Here is a 20,480-nt window from a genome sequence, read left to right as displayed (position 1 = left end):
AGCAGTGGAAAAAGTTATTTCTGTGCACAATGGCAGTAGCACATTCTGGATAGAACCTTGGCTCGCTGTTAGGTTTTTGCTGGAACTTTTTTGAGCGTATGAAACGATCTATACCTAGAATTAACCATTCCGTCAGGTCTGATACTATAGAGGACACACCCTTTTTAAACATGGAACGCAGAAGTAGATCCGATATAAATGTATGGAAACTATCCCAGTCAGCTATAGTGTATCGATAAACTGTACGATGGAGAGGTACGTCTGAGAACTTATTACATTTCCTTTTTTATCTTATTTGATACAACTGAGTGGTCGAAAGATCAAAGAGGAGACAGAACGGAAACTGAATATACTTCAGGGCGAGTTGTGAGAAAATATCTAGGAGACTTGCATACTGGCCGTCATTGTCGGGCACACAGGTGGGTTCGTGAACGATCTGAGTGAGGTCATAAGCAATGGAGAATCATGACAGAACCTCCCCTCATCAACGGTTTTGTTTGAGGGGGTAAACCATTCCATGCTCTGAACATTGAAGTCTCCGCATCCGTGAATGTTAACTGAAGGATAAGCAGATAAGAGATAAGACATGGTCTCAGATATGCTTTTAAAGATAGTAACTCCGCTGTTGTGGGGGCGATAGAGAGTAAATATAAAGGCAATAGTGTGAGCTAGTGCAACCCGAAAGCACATACAGGGTAAGTTAGGATGTTCTCTGGAGATGTCCCTACCACATGGCAAGCCATCTTTTATATAGGCACATATTCCATGCCCATGGCCATCTTGGGGGTCAGATTTAGAAGTTAAGTTAAAGTATCCTTTAATTACGAACTCATCAAAGGAAATAGTCTGTCTAATGCCAGTTTCATTTAAAAATAAAAGGTCTGGTTTAGTCTCCTGTAATTGGGCTTCAACCTCTGGAAGGTAAGAACGTAGACCCCTGCTGTTGGAGAAGGAGACATGGTAGTAGTTATCTATGCTGGATGTCGGAGTTCCGGGTTTATACGTGAATTTTTTCTTGAAACTTGTCATGATGCAATTTTGGAATTTGTGGACTAAGTCGTCATACTTGCTGAGAGCAAGACAGAGAGGGGAAACTAAGAGAGAAAAAGAAACGAAGAATTTTTTTTTTGTAGAACATGATAAGGTAAAGCCGTAACAATTACCCACTAATATGGCATTGAGAGGCCTCACTAGAAGCTACTGCATGGTCCAGAATCCATTCACCAAATATATATATATATATATATATATATATAGAGAGAGAGAGAGAGAGAGAGATAGAGAGAGAGGGGAGGGAGAGAGAGAGAAATTAGACCGGAAGTCTGGAAGAGCAAATTTTAATTTAATGTACTATTATTACTTTAAAGGAACATCGCTCATAATACTGTTGATAATAATAATAATGAATATTTATTGATTTAAACTTTCAGTAAAACTAACAACTCTAGATCACCCGCCTCACAAGTTTGTTATTTACGTTTGAGAAAATATATGTAGTTTAAGATATGTTTTTACAGTAATAAGGACAAAATAACACTTTTATATTTAAATACATAGAGATGCATAAAGAGTTAGCGTCGGAATCGGCAATTGTATCGGAATTGGGGAAAAATTGGACTCGTGACATCACTAATATATATATATATATATATATATAAAAGTGAAAGTGCCTGTCTGTCTGTGTGTTTGTGTGTCTGTCTGTGTATATTTCCCTACGCAATAACTCCGTCAATGCTCAGCCTACAGACTCGAAATTTGACATATAGAGTATGGTGATTTTGGAAAATCTTTGTAATTGATTTTCGGACAGAAAATTTTTCTGTTAACGGGTCAAAGTTCAACGATTTAACCTTTAAGAACTCTACCAAACTCCTCCACCAAATGTGGGTATAAACACTTGAAATTTTAGATATATGTTCCTTCGACATGGATCTAACGATATAACTTGATTTGAGCCCAAAATAATAAATGTTAAGGAATCATAATAGGGGAAAAAAAAATTTTAATTGCCTTCTGAGGTGTCTACCAAATTACTCAGACACATTCTCGTCCAAACATTTGAAATTTTACATAAAGGGTATTTTAATCGGTTTGGTAAATCGGTTTGGGTAAAAAATTTGAGCTACCAATATATAAATGTATGTATATATGTTTGCATGTCTGCCATAAACTTTCAATAGAAGCGAGAGGTTTTCACGAGATCACTATCGTTTTAGAGCTCGGCCCTTCAGACCACAAATATCGAAAAATTGGCTAAAAACATTAATTTCTTCACCCTCAACTGGGCACTTTTCTACAGGAAGGGATTGCTTTTTTGCCGATATTTTCGAATGTCATCCCATCTTTTCGATTGTCTAGCCTAATATAAAACCTGCATCAATTCCGGTTTGACGGTGGCCGTAACAGAAAAACGTAACGGTTCTTTCACGTTCTTTTCCTTCTTCGCAGGACTGGTTCGAGCCTGCCTTCCTAGTATTTTTTTTTTTTGCTCAACACACACCTCCAAACACTCCCTCAAAACTAGTTAGTTTAGTTCGCATTGAAAAGCCTATTGTCTAGTTTTAAATTGTAAAAGTTTTTTTGTAATATATAATGTAAAATAAAATAGGTAGTTATGTTCCATATATATTATAATTGTGCCGCGGGTCGTCTTTCTTGTGTCCGTCATAAAGGCCCTCATAAATGCCTTCACTGAAACAATGAAGCGGCCCGGAGGATGAAGAAAGAAAATTCCAGTCAGGACACCACCATAGGTCAAGACGTTTCCTAGGAGAAGAAGGAGTCACACAGCACATCCAACATCTCAGGTATGCTTTTCTCCTTATAGACCCTAATGACGGCCATCTTCATATCTTCCGGAGACCGCTTTAAGACATTTAGAGTAACACGTGAAGCCAGTCACACCTCAGTGACCGGCTGATCGTGTTATATATACATATATATATATATATATATATATATATATATATATATATATATATATATATATATATATAAATTGAGATTGTTATTGTCCAGAGGTAAGGTAACCAGTGTTATATAACGAGGTTGATACAAAAGTGCTCAATAACGAAGTATAGAAAGGTATACTTTCAATTTGTTTTTACATAAGCAGTAATGTGTTGCTATAATGTCATGAATGAGATTCGGGGCTCTATTATTTAGTAACTACAGGTCTCTATGTGTCTGAAGAGGGCACTAGTTTTACTAAATACTAGAGGACCGAAACGTGGTCATCACTGTGTAGCAACACATTACTGCATATATATAAACAAACTGAAAGTATATATATAAGGAGAGAAAGAGGGAGAGAGGGGAAGAGAAAAAAAGAGAGAAATGTCTACTTTCATAGAAATAGAAAGTTCTATCTTCATTGTCTGCATTATATATCCATGAATAGAAATTTCGGGCAGTCTTTTTTGAAATCAAACTCGGTAACATCAGTGTTTTCTCATTCGGATTCGGCTTGCGTATTTTTATTTTAGAGACAGAAAGCGGATTTTCAAACACATTTCCGACCATTTTTAGTTTTTAGCATTAAATTATTACCATAGGGACATGAGTACAAGCGACAGTGGTATTCATTTTTAGTCGTAATGTTGGATGTAAATCTTAATTTTGTGAAACAGACACACAGACGCACAACTGCGCAATAACCACACATGCATAAATCGACATACGTACATCATACTTTTACACAAACACATACACACATACACAAAAATGCAAACCAACAGCGAGACATGCATATATATATATATATATATATATATATATATATATATATATATATATATATATAGCAGGGAGACCGACGTGTATATGTACACACACACATACACCCCCCACATATATATATATATATATATATGAGGAGCGCTCAATAAGTAATGCCCCTGACCCACTTCCAATTGTCTGATCTAGCTGAAATTTTGCATGAGCAATGATTTATATCTCTACGGGTTATGTGGCAAATTACAGCTCTGAACTAATTGTGGTTTCTGTTTTACAGGTGTTTGAACTGAGTCAAGTGTGAAATAGAGCCTGTTGAATGTCGAGTAGTGATCTGGGTTTTGTATTTGAAAGGACGCACACCACAGGAGACTTTTGATGAAATGAAAGAAACTTATGGTGATAATGCGCTTATATATATATATATATATATATATATATATATATATATATATATATATATATATATATATGTATATATATATGTTCATATATATATGTTTATATATATATAAACATATATATATATATACACATATATATGTATATATATACACATATATATATGTATATATACATATATATATATATATATATATATATATATATATATATATATATATATATTTAAAAAGGTTATTAGTGGTACAAAAATGTATTAAAGTTTTCAAAAGCATTAGTGGAATTATTTTTAGAATTTTGAGGAAGATCGATTGGGAGAGAAAGAAAATAGACAGGAAAAATAGTCAAATGACTATTGCACTAAAATTTAAAAAAATAAAAAAAATGAACCTCGAGGTACCTTTCGTCCGACTTTTGTCAAGAGATTACGTCGACAGCGATTAAAATATAACAATTTATACATAATTGAAAATGGAGGCGAAGAGAAGTGTGAAACACCAAGAAATAAATTATAAAACAGATATATATATATATATATATATATATATATATATATATATATATATATATATATATATAATAGGAAAGAGACCGACTTTGAGCTCGAATACATTAATTGTGATCGAAATCAGTGAAATACCAGATTTTCAATAAAATAGATGTATTTTCTAATTCGGGACACATCGTGGTGCATCGGAAGTAATTTTTACAATATATTGCAGTCTACAATGCACGATATTATGGTCACGCTATAGAGAAGTACTATTAATTTGATTGAATTAATTTTCATTTGCTTGAATTACATTTCCTAATGCGAACTTCAAGTATATAGGTTCAGTTTTGCTCTATACAGAATTAATTACGTCGAACGCGTCTCTGTCATATCCAAAAACCTAGTATTGATTTTTCTTATGGGTGATAAAAAGTCTCAAATGCGCTTGTGATGTTTGACTGTTTAAAGTGTTTAATCAGAGTTACTTCTTTTATAGGATGTCTTTCAATCATCGATTATCGATATTATTGGATATATTCTGGCATAAAACTCATATGAGAACACTCTCAGATAGGTGTAGTATATTTGTATGAAACTTCAAAAAAGAGGCCAGCTGTTACAGAATCTTTAAGGAAGGAGGTCCCACATACCATAAAAATATTATATTTTTCAAAAATCAATTTAATATGTTTTACTTGTGATACCTCATTCTCTCTCTCTCTCTCTCTCTCTCTATGTTTCTATATTAACATATATATATATTTATTGATACATGTATATTATATATGTACATATTGAATAGATATATATATATATATATATATATATATATATATATATATATTGATATATGCATATTTATCTATGTGCATATTGAAATATAATTAAAATTATAAATGGAATTTGAATTAAAAATTGATAGTTTAAAATTAAATAAAATAGTAAATATAATTTTTTGGAAACATAGTCTTTCCGTATGTATATTCATATTTAGATGGGTGTATGCTTATATGACTATATGTCTGTGTTCATGCATGTATATGTCCATATTTGCATGTATATATGTAAATGATGACTTTGCTAACATACACACTCTTCGACATATTACATATGATATATTTCCGTCTATTTTCATCTATTAATCTAAACTATTAAACTTTTCTTTCTCCTTTTTCCTGTCCCAATTAAATGGCAGGTTGATCTCTTAAGCTTACCTACTAATTTGGATTTCTTCTAAAAATAGAACGTCTGCCTTAAACTAATCACATTGTTTTTTTCTATTTTTAATGTTTAGCATTTTTTTCATTTCATTTTCGTCAGCTAATGAAAGAAAAAAAAAATTTGTCCTCTTTATAGGAATTTATTGATATTTACTATTTAGAGTTTCAATATATATACTGCACTATTCAATGTGTCCTTCTGAAAACATTTTTCTATTTTCTTCATCGAGCCTGACCTTCATTTTGAATACTTTTATAACCCATACATTTCTGCATTCTTATTACTAATAATAAAAAGATGACTTTTGCATAATTTATTGTTTTCAATTTAATTGTTAACTAGCAAAAGTTTTAGTCTGCCTTAGAATATCAGTTTTCTAGCTACTTTTCTCTGACTATAAGAGTCATTCCTCAACGCTCTATAAAATAAAATAAAAATATGTTTTGTATTACTTGTAAAAGTCATGCATTTTCTAAGTAACAAAATCTCAATTTAATTTTGTATATCAATACTCTATCTCGAATATTGAGCTCTTCCATCTGGTTACGGTTGTCATATAAATAGTAATATTTTTGCTTTTTGTAAGCGGGAGTTTTCTTTTGGAATTTGTGTATATATACATATATAAATAAATATATGTATATATATATATATATACTTATATATATTTTTATATGTATATATATACATATATATATATATATATATATATATATATATATATATATATACATGTAAAGCTATATTGTACCGAAACTAATTGAGCTGTATTGATTTTACTATATATCTCTATAATTTTATTTACGAATAACCACAGTTAAAATAGTCTTATCTTATATATGCATACACACACGCACACACAGACACACGCGCACACACACACATATATATATATATATATATATATATATATATATATATATATATATTCTATACTTTTGACTATAGAAAAACATACAATTTTAGCATATATTCTATAAATCATATTTCGGAACGTAACAAATATTAAGCTAAAATAATGAATTTTCACTTGCAGAGTATGTATATTATAACTCATTAGTTCAAAACTAAAAAACGTATTCAATTAAAGCTAATGGATGTTTCTTAATTTTTATATTTTCATATTCTTTGTTTATTGTGTAATTAATGCGTTTTCATTTTTAATCAGCACTACGTTGTTTTGAGCACTGGCTCTTCAGTTTTGGCTCTAGAGTTTAGGGCGATTTCAACCATTATCACTGCATGATCAGCGTTCCCAAGTGGGCTGTCGGCATTCGTTATAAATCATCGGGAACTGTGGTCAAAAACATATCTAGAAGTGATCCGTGTTGTTCTTCCTGGTAAGGGAAACGGGTTGGAAACGTAACAATTTGTGATAGGGAGTGAGATATAGTGAAGCTATGAGTTGTGCTGTCCGCTGTATCTGTGTATACAGAGAATCCAAGCCAGTTTTTTGTGGTGGACATTAAAGTCACTAAATACATGTACTTGTGCGCTAGTGTCGAGGGAGAGTTCTGTGTCTATGCTGTAAGAGACTTTGTTTATTATGGTGCAGTCCTGGGTCTAGAGAGCGGTAGAGAAAGTAAAAGTAGTTAATGTTGTGTTGCATGTTTAGCACATAAAGGCTTGATCATCCGATTCTAGGTTTGTTTCTCTAGTCAAGGGAACGGCATTACGAATGTAAACTCCAAATCCGTGCATGTGTCTGTCAGAGTCCTTACAGCAGAGTGGGAGATATCCAGTCATGTTAAAGTAGTTAGAGGGGATGGAGGAGTGTAGGTTAGTCTCACTTAGTGCTAAGATATCTGGGGTATTTGTGAGGAGAAATGCTTCAACATCAGCTAAATTAGTTCTAAGCCCATGGATATTTGTGAATGCAAGCCTCAAGGGAGGAGGCAAGTTGGATTTATTTGACCCTAAGCCTGGTTTAAGCTTATTTTTAGATTGTACTGTCGTCATATTTTTAAAGACTTTCAGTTTATGTAAGGGGAGCTGAACAAAGGGTTATGCAGAGCATGAGACATGCATCACAAGTAAACCATAAGCTGACCTTTCTTCAATTAAGATTGTGGCCCCAGGAAAGCCCACCGGGGATGAGTGCAGGGTCCCTTTCCATGCGCGACATGGCACTACAAACATCACGATATTATGCAACTGTTGATGGAGCAGCCGCTCTAAGCGCTACCAAAGAGTTAGAACCTCTCTACTACCTGTCGGAAACAGCAGACAGGAACTGTCAATCCGGTACCCTCAACCCATCAGAGGAAGGTCAACCCACTCTAATTCCTCAGGCATATATGGTACTCAAGCAGTCTCAAATGCCCAGTTTTAGGGGTGGGTGTGTCGGGAGTGGGGGAAAACGGCGTTCGTTGCCCTAGACAAGAAACAAAATCTACCTCTGGGTGTTTCTGTCGAATCACTGTGATAGTGTCTCTGCGCCTGACTAATAGGCAAAGAAGGATTATGGAAGCCGGGTGATAGACAGAGCCTATCCACTCCTTGAGCAGTTTAGGTTTGCAAACCGGTAATTTGTTTGAGTCACCAGCTCTAGGAAGGTTGTCATCCAAGACTGAAGAGGCCTCCCTCCCCTTTGGTTTAGTTTCAGAGTTTTCATTCTCCTAGACGGATGATCTGGGAAGATCTACTGGGTCCGTCAGTACTGAGAGGGTTTGCTCCGCGCCTGGGTTCTAATCCAGGTATTTTTGCGACCCCGCGTGGTTAGTTAATGTTACTGGGTTAGTTTGTAAAGGTTATATATCTGCTGAATATTTACACTCCTCAAAGTGATTTAGGGACATTGCTATTTCATTGTTACTGGATAAAGGGGGTGAGTAGAGCTCATGCAGTGTAAGCAACTATGATTGTAAGAAGGCTTACTAGAAAGGAGATAATGTGGTTTGGGGCTTTCCCTTTATATATTTTTTAATTTTATTTATGTTAGCTTAGGTCTAGGATAACGCCCCAGTATGAGTAGGTATTAAGAATTGAACCACAAGTTGTGCCCAAACTATATTTTGGATGACAGAAGATCTGTGTTGGTTAATAGAAATCTTGTGTGCGGGGCGTTTGCACAGTTGGTAGAGTGCTTGCCTTGCATGCTAAATGCTTGGGTTTCGAATCCTGAGTTTGGATGTGCGCAAATTAGGGCGAACCTCGAGTCTTGGACTTCCGGTTCTTTGATTGGTATGACTCTTATGGGCTGCGACGATATTTGGCTGTGGAATATATATATATATATATATATCTTTATTCGATTGGCAAAATTTTAGAATAATTATAAAAAAGTGAACCATATCGTAAATTCAATCAACTAAAAAATGGAAACCGGGGTGAGGAAAAGAAAAAAAAAATATATATATAATGGGGCAAGTTATATGTACAATTAAATAAAATAAATAAGTCGATTAAAAAAGATCGTTAAAATATACCCAAAGCGCTTTTCGTTCAGACAAACATTTTCAAGGGTCATAAGTCTGAAAATTATTTTTTTTTTTTAGAATATTTGGTAGTGATATGGAATACGAGCGGAGAGGTTAAGAAAAAAAAAAAAAAGAAAAAAAAAAAAAAAAAAAAAAAAACCTGACTACCCAAATAATTCTAACTGAAGCCGGAGGTTTCTCTGCTTGCACAAAGTAGGGGGTTAGCAATGATGGTAAGTGCTTCGAGGACAGACAGATGGAACTTTGTGCGTCCTCGGTGCAAAACAGAAAAACACTCCGGAGAGAAAACAAGACCGCATTCCTTTTTATCGACCAAATGTTGGCCGATGGACGATTCTATCAGTTGGGATTTTCTGGTAGTAGCTTGATGATCCCTGATGAAACGGGGGACATGTTGGGCGATTCTAACCTGAAGACGCTGGGTCGTCTTGCCTATATAGACGGCACCACACCGACATTGAAATTTATAAATAATATTACTAGTTTGGGAGATAGGCAAGACATCCTTACGAAATGAGGGAAAGGCGGTTTTTGTGGAAAAGGCAATACGGAGCGATAGAGCACCAAAATTAGAAGACACCAGAGAGGAAATCTTATCGCAAATAAGTTGGCCTTCAAGTCCAATCCAGGGTAACCTAAGGTATACCGGAAATCTACATGGACCGTATTTTGGTAGCTCAGAAAAGGATTTAATTTTTTTTTTTTTTTTATTAATAACTAAGTTAACTAATGGAGGTGGATATCCATTAGTAATAAAAATCCTTTTAATGTTATCAATTTCCACATCAATAAAAGGTGGGGAACAAATAGCAAGTGCCCGATGGGTTAAGTTTCTAATAAGATTTAGTTTCCTGGTTGTGGGTGCAAAAGAATCCCAACTAAGATAAAGACCAGTAAAAGTGGGTTTTCTATAAATAGATGTCATAAAGGAAAGCCCATGTTTAGAAACTAACACATCAAGGAAAGGAAGGGAGTTATCTTTTTCCACCTCCATCGTAAATTTGAGAGAAGGGTGTAAATTATTTAATAAGTGGAAAAAGGACATAGCTTCATCATGCGTTGCGAAACAAGAAAAAGTGTCGTCAACATAACGCATGTAAAATGCTGGTCTAGGGCACTTGTCAAACAACGTCTGTTCTAAAAAACCCACAAAAATATTGGCCAAAGTTGGGCCAAGGGGTGATCCCATCGATATACCGTCGAACTGGCGATATATCACATCGTTGAAACTAAAGGAAACTGACTTAGTAGCAAGTTCCAAAAGTTCAACGAACACCGCCTCAGGAAAAGAGGGGAGGGGGCCAGGGCCTCTATAAAGAAAATCAGCACATATATCAATGACCTCGTCAAGAGGAACATTGGTAAACAAATTGCTAATATCAAAGGAGACCAAATAACAGTTGTTAGTGGTAAGAGGAAGCTCCTTGATAGTCGATGCGAAATGAAAAGAATCAGGTGTGCAATGTGTTGAATAAAAAGAACAGACTGGTTCAAGAATTAAAACCAGCCATTTAGCCAGATTGTGTTGGGCCGAACCTACCATCGACAAAATTGGTCTCAATGGAGTATCAATTTTGTGTACCTTAGGCAATCCGTAAATCCTGGGGCGTTGAGAGCCCACCGGTCGGATATTATTATAAACTTCCTTAGATAAATATTTAAGTTTATGCCATCGAAGTAGTTTATTTTGAAGCTTGGTTTCAATTGAAGGAGTGTCATCAGAGTCCAGGGAACCTAAACAGATAAATTTGCTATCATTGTTAAGAATAGAAAGCATTTTTGCAATGTAGTCTTGACGGTCAAGGATAACTACACCGTTGCCTTTATCTGGGCGAGAAATGTAAATCTCATTATTGCATTTTAATTGCTTAGCCGCAATGAAATGATTACTTTGCCAAATAAAATGGCGAGAAGAAATATTGCAATGACTGAATTTATTGGCTAATTCAGTCAAGCGAGATTTAACAATATTTAAGTTGTCACCCGAACCATTATTTTTTTTATTTGTGAAAATAAAATCTCAAATTCACTAAGAGTTTGAGTTACGTCAATCTGGCGAGGAGGGACACAAAATTCAAGTCCCCTAGACAACACAAACGTATCGACTTCTGACAATTTAAATTTAGAGAAATTAAATATATGCTGATCCGAGAATGAAGGTTCGCCAAAAACCGCCTTTCCCTCATTTCGTAAGGATGTCTTGCCTATCTCCCAAACTAGTAATATTATTTATAAATTTCAATGTCGGTGTGGTGCCGTCTATATAGGCAAGACGACCCAGCGTCTTCAGGTTAGAATCGCCCAACATGTCCCCCGTTTCATCAGGGATCATCAAGCTACTACCAGAAAATCCCAACTGATAGAATCGTCCATCGGCCAACATTTGGTCGATAAAAAGGAATGCGGTCTTGTTTTCTCTCCGGAGTGTTTTTCTGTTTTGCACCGAGGACGCACAAAGTTCCATCTGTCTGTCCTCGAAGCACTTACCATCATTGCTAACCCCCCTACTTTGTGCAAGCAGAGAAACCTCCGGCTTCAGTTAGAATTATTTGGGTAGTCAGGTTTTTTTTTTTTTTTTTTTTTTTTTCTTAACCTCTCCGCTCGTATTCCATATCACTACCAAATATTCTAAAAAAAATAATAATTTTCAGACTTATGACCCTTGAAAATGTTTGTCTGAACGAAAAGCGCTTTGGGTATATTTTAACGATCTTTTTTAATCGACTTATTTATTTTATTTAATTGTACATATAACTTGCCCCATTATATATATATATTTTTTTTCTTTTCCTCACCCCGGTTTCCATTTTTTAGTTGATTGAATTTACGATATGGTTCACTTTTTTATAATATATATATATATATATATATATATATATATATATATATATATATATATATATATATATATATATATATATATATGAATGCATATATTTTAGTTTTTGTGTACGTCTACCTAGGGTGTGCTTGTATAAAAACGAATATTTTGGAGACGGAAAAATATACATCACGATGGACGGTATTATTTTGGACTCGTAATCTGACGTAAATTATTCATCTCGAATTTAAAGCACCATCCTCTGCCATAGAAAATAAAATAAAAAATCTGATAAAACTAAAGCATATTATCGATGCGTAGTAATCAGTTTAGCCGCGGTTGCTGGGCTGGGCATATGTGGAGGGGATATTTTTCGTTCGCTATTGCCTTATCCGCCGACTGATTATAGCGAATGCTAATGTCGTAAATGATACGGCTTCCTCGTCAGCAACTTCTAATCTGCCGAGGACATCGTCGTTTTGCTTATAGGTTGTGATAGGCGTCTCTCTGTCTTCTGTAGTTCCGTATTGAAAAGAATATTAAAATCCAGCAAAGCGAAGGAAATGCGATCGAAATATTAGAGTGTATATATATATATATATATATATATATATATATATATATATATATATATATATATATACATACAACATATATATATATACATATATATATATATATATATATATATATATATATATATATATATATAAGAGAAAAAAATTAAAATTGTAAGTTGAACTTTACAACCAAAATTTATTGTTCGACTGAATACTCCAAAAATCAATTTACAAATTCCTTATGCCGCGGAGTTTAAAAGAATGCTATTCTTATTCTTATTCTCATCAGAGGACATAAACAAATCAGCAAATTATATTTGTAGCAATGCAAGAATTTGCTAGTTAAGGCATTAAGTGAAAACGAAATTTATTGTAGTTATAAATTGCCAAATAAAAAATGAAATAATATTGGGTATGTAAAAAACTAATATAAAAACAGCGCATAATATTTCAGCTTGAATGAAACTCCTATCGAGTTGATCCAAAATGCAAAATAGTTCTTTAGATAGAATGGAGTACAAAATAAGTCCAGCGTTACGATGCTTATAATCCGATTGGGAAGTTTTCAATATATATAATTATTTCCTATATTCATATAAAATATTATAAGGATATATAATATTTTATGTATTGAGTTTCAGTATTTACTTCCATAGTGCTCAATAGGTGAGTGCAGCTATGAAATAAGTTATCTATTATATCAATCTCATTTGTATGTGTATTTGTATGTGTTTGTGTTTGTATATCCGGCAAAACTTTTGACATCTGCATCGTACAAGCACGAAAAACATAATATCAGAAAAATTGGGGGGGGGAATCGCAAATGTAGACATGTCGTTTTGTGTAAGGGACGTCAGATATAAACCTTTCTTTCGACACGGTTTGCAAATCGCGCATGTGCGAATAGTCGTTCAGTTTTTTTTGGTTTTAAATAGCGACAGCTGTGACTTGCTGACTCTTGTTTCTTCGCGAGCCCATCGCTAACGCGTTTGCTTACAAACTTATAGTGTACGAGTTCGCTCTCAGCACGCGACTTTTGGGGATTTTTTTTATTTTACATCCAAAATTTTTCTTTCGGTTTCGCTTCCTGTTGATGGCACCCAAGTCCCGTTTTATTATTTTTTTTTTTACTACCGGGCAAGAAGTCCTCCTGCCCCGTTTTTACAATCCCTACTCTCAAATGTCACATTTTTTTCAACCGGGCGCTAGCCAAATATATAACTCAGTCCAAAAATTAATTTCGTATTTTCTCTGCAGATTCATTTTTCATGTTCTAGAAGTATCATTTGACAACAAAATATTTATTTGCATAGATTAATTGAAAAAAAAAAACGTTCTCAACAAAACACCTTGATTTCAATTATTTTTATTAACAATACAAGATAATTTTCACATTTTTTTCAGGTCAACGCCATCCTCGCGATGTCAACACTGGTTAAATATATCAATGCTTGGATGTGTAGCTGGTCATGACGTGTACTTATACCAAAAACAGTTCCATAACATCAGGACAGTGTAGCGTAATGTCTAAGGAACATACTTTGCGTTGCATAATGATTCTCTTGTACACCGGCGATTGGAACTCAACCGAACCTTTGCATAAACAATATTTTCAATTTCCAATACATCATGCAGTTAAATACACGACAACTTCATGTAAAATATGCTGATGACACCACACTCTATAGCAGGCACGACAGGAAAACAAATGAACATATATCTAAAGTAATGGCAGAAACACTAGAGGATGACCTCCAATCAGTAGTGGAATGGGGACAAAAATGGATGGTCACGTTCAATGCCGCCAAGACAAAACTGGTTTCATTCAATAATTACAAGAAACCTTCTCTACCACCTATAGCAATGGCCAACGACTCTTTATCTGAGAGTACGTCTCTCAAGCTCCTTGGCCTAACGTTCACAGGAAACATGAGCTGGAACAATTACATCGAGAGCATTGCCAGGGCCGCTGCGAGGAAGGTGGGCTCTCTCTCTACCGTGCTAGAAAACTTCTAATACCCGAAAGTATCCTGTACCTCTACAAGGCCACTATTCGCCCATGTATGGAGTATTGCTGTCATATTTGGGCTGGTGCATCGGCTACTAGTCTCTCGCTCCTTGACAGGGTTCAAAAGAGAGTCGCAAATCTGATAGGCCCTAAACTGGCATCTAAGCTTCAGCCTCTGTCCCATCGTCGAAACGTTGCATCCCTCTGCCTGTTCTACAAGTATTATAATGGTGAATGCTCTGATGAACTGCAAGAACTTGTGCCCCCACGACGTAAACACCCTCGAGAAACCCGACAAGCTGCAAAATCCCACCCCCACACTGTAGAGATCCCTAGATGTAAAAGATCTTTCTACTCCAGTAGTTTCTTCCCCAGAACTGCTAGACTTTGGAATTCCATTCCAGGTCACTGCTTCCCCAACTGTACTTACATGCATAAGTTCAAGTGCAACGTGAACCAACATCTCGCTGCCCAAATCCCTACATAGTACCCAAGTAGATGTTTCCCCTGATAGTAACCCCCTACACCAAAGTGGCAATGTGCCTTGTTTGGGGTGAAAATCTAATAAAAAAACAAAAAAAACGTATCCTTTATTTCACTTCTCCATTTAATTGTGTTTGGTGTGGTAATTCCCAAGAGCTATTTATTTTCATATTGGCTGTAAGCGTCTCTTTAGGTCTAAGACATAAAGTGACGCTGTACCGCGAAGTTATTTCTCCGCAATTAAAACCTAAGTTTTCTCTTAAGATAATATGATAAAAAATTTCCTTTGTTCTACTACTTGGTTGCGTCATCTTTCCGTGTATAAAAAATAAAATCCAAACTTTGTCATTGTAAATTCTTAATTCAGGCTGATTCGCATTTATTTTTCATTCAATTTTTGCCACTTTAAAAATAAATGATTTTCCATTTGCTCCAAATATTTTACCTATCTTTATTTAACCTTCCATTATTTGATTTTAAATATTAAAGTTCTTCCTAACCTTATTATTACAGCCACGATTTTTTTTCTATCTGTTTGGCTTAGCTGTGCAAACTGCACAACTAAACGAGCTAACGTACTCGATAACTACTTGCAGATCAACAATCTGCATTAGTTGAACTTTAAAGTTGGCGATCTTCCAGGTGGTTCGGAATCATATCAGTACACTATTGGTTCGCAGAGTGCACCATTTAAATGTTAACGTTATATTGCTGCAGATGTCAAAACATCGTGACGAATCCTGGTGGATAACTAAGGAACGAGGGTGTATCTCAAAAGTAATGCGTCTTATTTTTTTTTTTTAGTTTAAAGGGGATTGCAAATTTCATTGTTATTATTACTGAGCATGTGCATTAATGATCTGCAAGTTCCATCTCTCTGTTTCAGCTAGTGACTGTGTGACACTCTAAGAAAAGCATGTGACAAAAGCAGATATGTGTCATCGAATTCATGGTAAAAATATCTTTAGAATGGTGTTGACTATGTAGAAAAATAAGTATTAATGCACAAATAGTCGATTGTTTTTCTGGTACTACTCTCGTAGTAATGAGAGGTTTAGCTTTTAGAAAGAACCTCGTGCAAAATATTATTTAAATTTATTGCAGTGTTGAAAGATTTCATCAAGTCTACAAACTTTCAATGATAGTCAACAAATCATACGAAAAGTTTACAACTGGAAATTATTTTAAACAAGCAGGGTAATGCGTAGTCCGACCATAAAATACGCTTCAATATGATATTTTAATTTATGTACATTTCATATTTATCATTACGAGACCATGTCTCTTTTGATTATCATATCTTAGCCAATATATAGTTTTAGCTATCCTATGTGGCTTTTTTCATAAAATATGCTTAAACATTTCAATTTAGGCAGATTTCATATTTATTATTAGAGAGTAGATACGCCATTGATTATTATATTGTCCTTAATATACAGTTGTAATTTCAAAAGTAAAAAAGAACATACTATTTGGGTGCCATCAGCTGGATTGGAAACCCAAACATGTATCTATGTCGCGTTATTCGTTGCAGTATGGTTAAAGTCCATACGAATATAAAAACTTACAAAAGTAACGTTATTAAATGCATAAATGTATATTTGCACATGCGTAGAAATAACATTTTATCGACTTACGCCAGCCAAGTTCGATTTTTTTTAAGTTTGACTCTTTAACAAGTACTTTTATATACTAGAAACTAAATGGAATTTGTTTCACAGGTCCAAATATCCTATATGTCAAGATACAAGGCGGTAGACAAACAATTAAGAGAGGAGTTTGGTAGAGACCGTTATTTACACACAGAGAGACAACACCAGTTTTATATATAGAAAAATAAGAATATGTATGAGAAAGAGTGAGAGGAAATGAAGAGTACGTATGAGTTAAAGAAACAAGAGACAAGATGAATAAAAAAAACAATTCGAATACTTCCTTATTACAGGGTAGAACTCTAAAATTATCGCATTATAAAAGACGGCATGATTCCATTTCTGTCTGCTGAAAAACGTTTTCTTTTTCTTTTCTTTTTTTTTGCAGATCAACTACTAGTTAGCCGGTTGTGCACAAATCTCAAGAACGATAGAAACCTTCTATCAGGTCTGAAGGTGACACAAGGTTCAACGAGCAAGATCGGGAATTCGCTGCTGTACGTCATGCTCTTTATCGATCCAAGTCATGGCATCACACCATTGCTAGCACCCTCAAAATGCATCACTAGATTGCTACGATAACAAGGACGCGTCAAGGATGATTAAAACAAAGTTCCCTGCAACAGTTATTGTCTTTGGTGTGATTTCAAGTGAGAGCCACATCATGCCCCCTCACATTTTCGAATTCGGCTTGAAAGTCAACACTTAAGTGTACCTCAATGCGTCGAAGGCTGTGGTGATCTCCTGGTGAAATTAGATGCCCCCGCCTGGCCCACAAGTTAAAAGTGACCCAGCTTTGTGCTTTTGAAGGAGTTCTACGACCTTGTACCGTTCTCTCATTAGCTCCCCTTCTTCCCCGACCTGAACCCGCTGGACTATTTCCTTTGGCCGCCACCAAACTAATTTCCCTCAACACTAAAGACAACCTGATTGTCGCCATCTGCCGAGTATTCGCCGATCTCTCGCCGATGTTTATGGAAAAGGCATGTTCCCAGTTCCGAATCCGTATTGAGGCGGCGACTGAGGCTAAAGGGGGTTACATTAAATAGATGTAAGCTTTACTACATAATTAAATTACCTGGATTGATGTTTTCAATAATAGTTTTAAAATAATGCTGGTGTTGTTTTCATTAGGGCGACAATTTTATCGTTCCACACCGTAAGGAACCCGAAACCAAGGTAAAATAATGAGGGTCGTGCGATTTGACCTTTTCTTGCGGCATATCAGCCCTTTTCTTTGATCATTTATGACCATATATCTCAGAATAAAGTGTGTACGGCATAATCACGTTGACACACCGATTCCCGCTGGATCATCGAAGTTAAGCAACGTTGAGCCTCGTTAGTAGTAAATGGGTGACCCTTTGAGACTTCCAGGTGCTGTATGTGCTCTCCGCTTATCTAGGCATTGTTTCCAGTCGTCCTGGACTTCTCCTTGCCACTAGGTCAAACAGTGCCGATTCAGGAGAAGTGATGTTGGCGATTGTGCCATTCTTGTCTCATAATTACACCCGCAGCTGTCTCTACAAAGGGTAAACTTTGTCTTTCCAGTCTGAACGAAGGTACTTATCTCAGGATCTATGTTTCACTCCTGCATTAGAAATATGTAGACGCGGACACCACAAAAAACTATTTCACCTGCTTTTTAAATGATCTTTGGACCTGGCAATAGATATCGAGGACAAGTAATTAATAATTTCACAGCACAGCAATTCAAGGCAAATTTATACCGGCATTGGACTATTTTTTCTGTTTTGCATAGATGTTTACAACGTGTTCCCTACTGAAGAATTTTTGCTTCATTTTTTGTTAAAATAATTTGAGTTGAATAATATAGTTATTTCAAATAATATATTATATAGGTTTAATCAAGGGTGCATGGGCGTGTGTGAAAATATTAGCAGCAGCCGAGAGATAGCTGGTTAGCGAAATATAAGTAGCAGCATCCGTTAAAGCACGTATGCAAATTACCAAGTGTCCCAGAGCTTTGATCGCAAAAAAGAGAAGGAAAAATACACGACTTGGTCGACGAGAGATGAAAACTGCGTGCTGGGAATAATGGACATAGGCGAGAAAGCGGTGGCTGGAACTAGTATCAAGTGACAGGAAAACGGAGGCTTTTCAAAAGAACATGTGTGTGCAAAGAGACTTTGGAAATAAAGTGAAATGTGTTGCTTTGGAAGAACCACGAATAAATGTATTTTATTTACACATAAAAAAATGCCGAGTCGGATTTTTGTTTCTTTCATTTTTAATTTGTTTGTTCTTGGGTTCGCGAGGTTTGAAGTGTGACGACACAATTAAAAAGTAACAGCCCCGTAACACTGTGACTACACTAGTAAGTATGGGTTAGAATATTAGGAGATTTGAGTGTAAGAGCGTCAACGTCTCCCACTTACTGTATGCGTTCCCAATTTTTAAAAATTGCGGTCAGAACTAAATGATAAAACTAAAGAAAATGGGGCAAACCAAAAGTGTGGCACTATATCCCAGTGCCACAGTTGTTGACCCACTCTTCAGCATGGCCAGGTTGTAATTTGGCTGTAGGCAGAAGGATACACAGTAATGCAACCCCAGAATTCCCTTTCCTATATCGGCCTCTTTTTTTCGTTCGGACAGCATGAGGTGAACACGCATATTTCTGTCTCTGCTTAAACGAGAGGAGCCCCCCTCCATCTTCTCATTATTAGTTAGGTTAGTTTTATTTTAAAGGTTATCAATTATAAATTGTCTTTGTGTATATATTGTATACATTTGTAGAATAAATAGTTTATTGTATTTCTCAAATATTACGATTGTGTCGTGTTGTGTGTTTTCTAATGTCCGCCATAAATGTCTCCATTAAACAAAGAAGCGGTCCTGAAGACAACGAAGGAGGATCCAATCAGAATGCCACCAGGGTGAAGAGGTTATCTTGAGAGAATGAGGAAGCAAAACACCTACATCCAACATCTCAGGTATGCTTTTCTTCTTGATACACAGACCCTAATGACTGGCCATGTTCACACCTCTCCGACCGTTTCTAAGACAATTAGTGTAATACGTGAAGCTGGTCATACGCTAGTTACCGACTGATCGTGTTATACACTGTTATGTCTTATGTGTTACACTGTAAATCTCTTCTAGTAAGTATGGGTTAGAGTATTAGGAGATTTGAGTGTAAGAGTGCCAACGTCTCCCACTTACTGTATGCATTCCCAATTTTTATAAATTGCGAGCAGGACGAAATGATGAAACTAAAGAAAATGGGGGCCAACTAAAATAATGTTTTCTAGCATCATAAATCGATATGTATCAGAAATCACAACCTGAACTGATTTTTTATTTATTTTATTCATCGATTATAACAATCAATGAATTGATGTTATGACAATCAAGTTTTTTTATGATTATGTTAGGAATTTCAAAGCAATATCGATACGAACTTTCTATTTAGCATTATCGACCTCGCAATACGCAACATTGAACGAAGGAATGGTTTATTATTTATTCACATAGGAGAGAACACTGGTTACTCACAAATGGATTTTAAAAAATGGCTGGCCTACAAACAAATGGCCAGTGCAGGTTTTGCCAACCCAACAATTGAGATCCCAAGGCACCTAATGTCTGCATGCCCAATCTTATTGCCAGATGCCCATTACACTGCTCGTCACAACAAAGTATGC

This window comes from Euprymna scolopes, chromosome 29, assembly GCF_053919585.1.
Source record: "Euprymna scolopes isolate OS-2025 chromosome 29, ASM5391958v1, whole genome shotgun sequence".
NCBI lineage: Eukaryota > Metazoa > Mollusca > Cephalopoda > Sepiida > Sepiolidae > Euprymna > Euprymna scolopes.
This window is presented reverse-complemented; position numbering follows the sequence as displayed.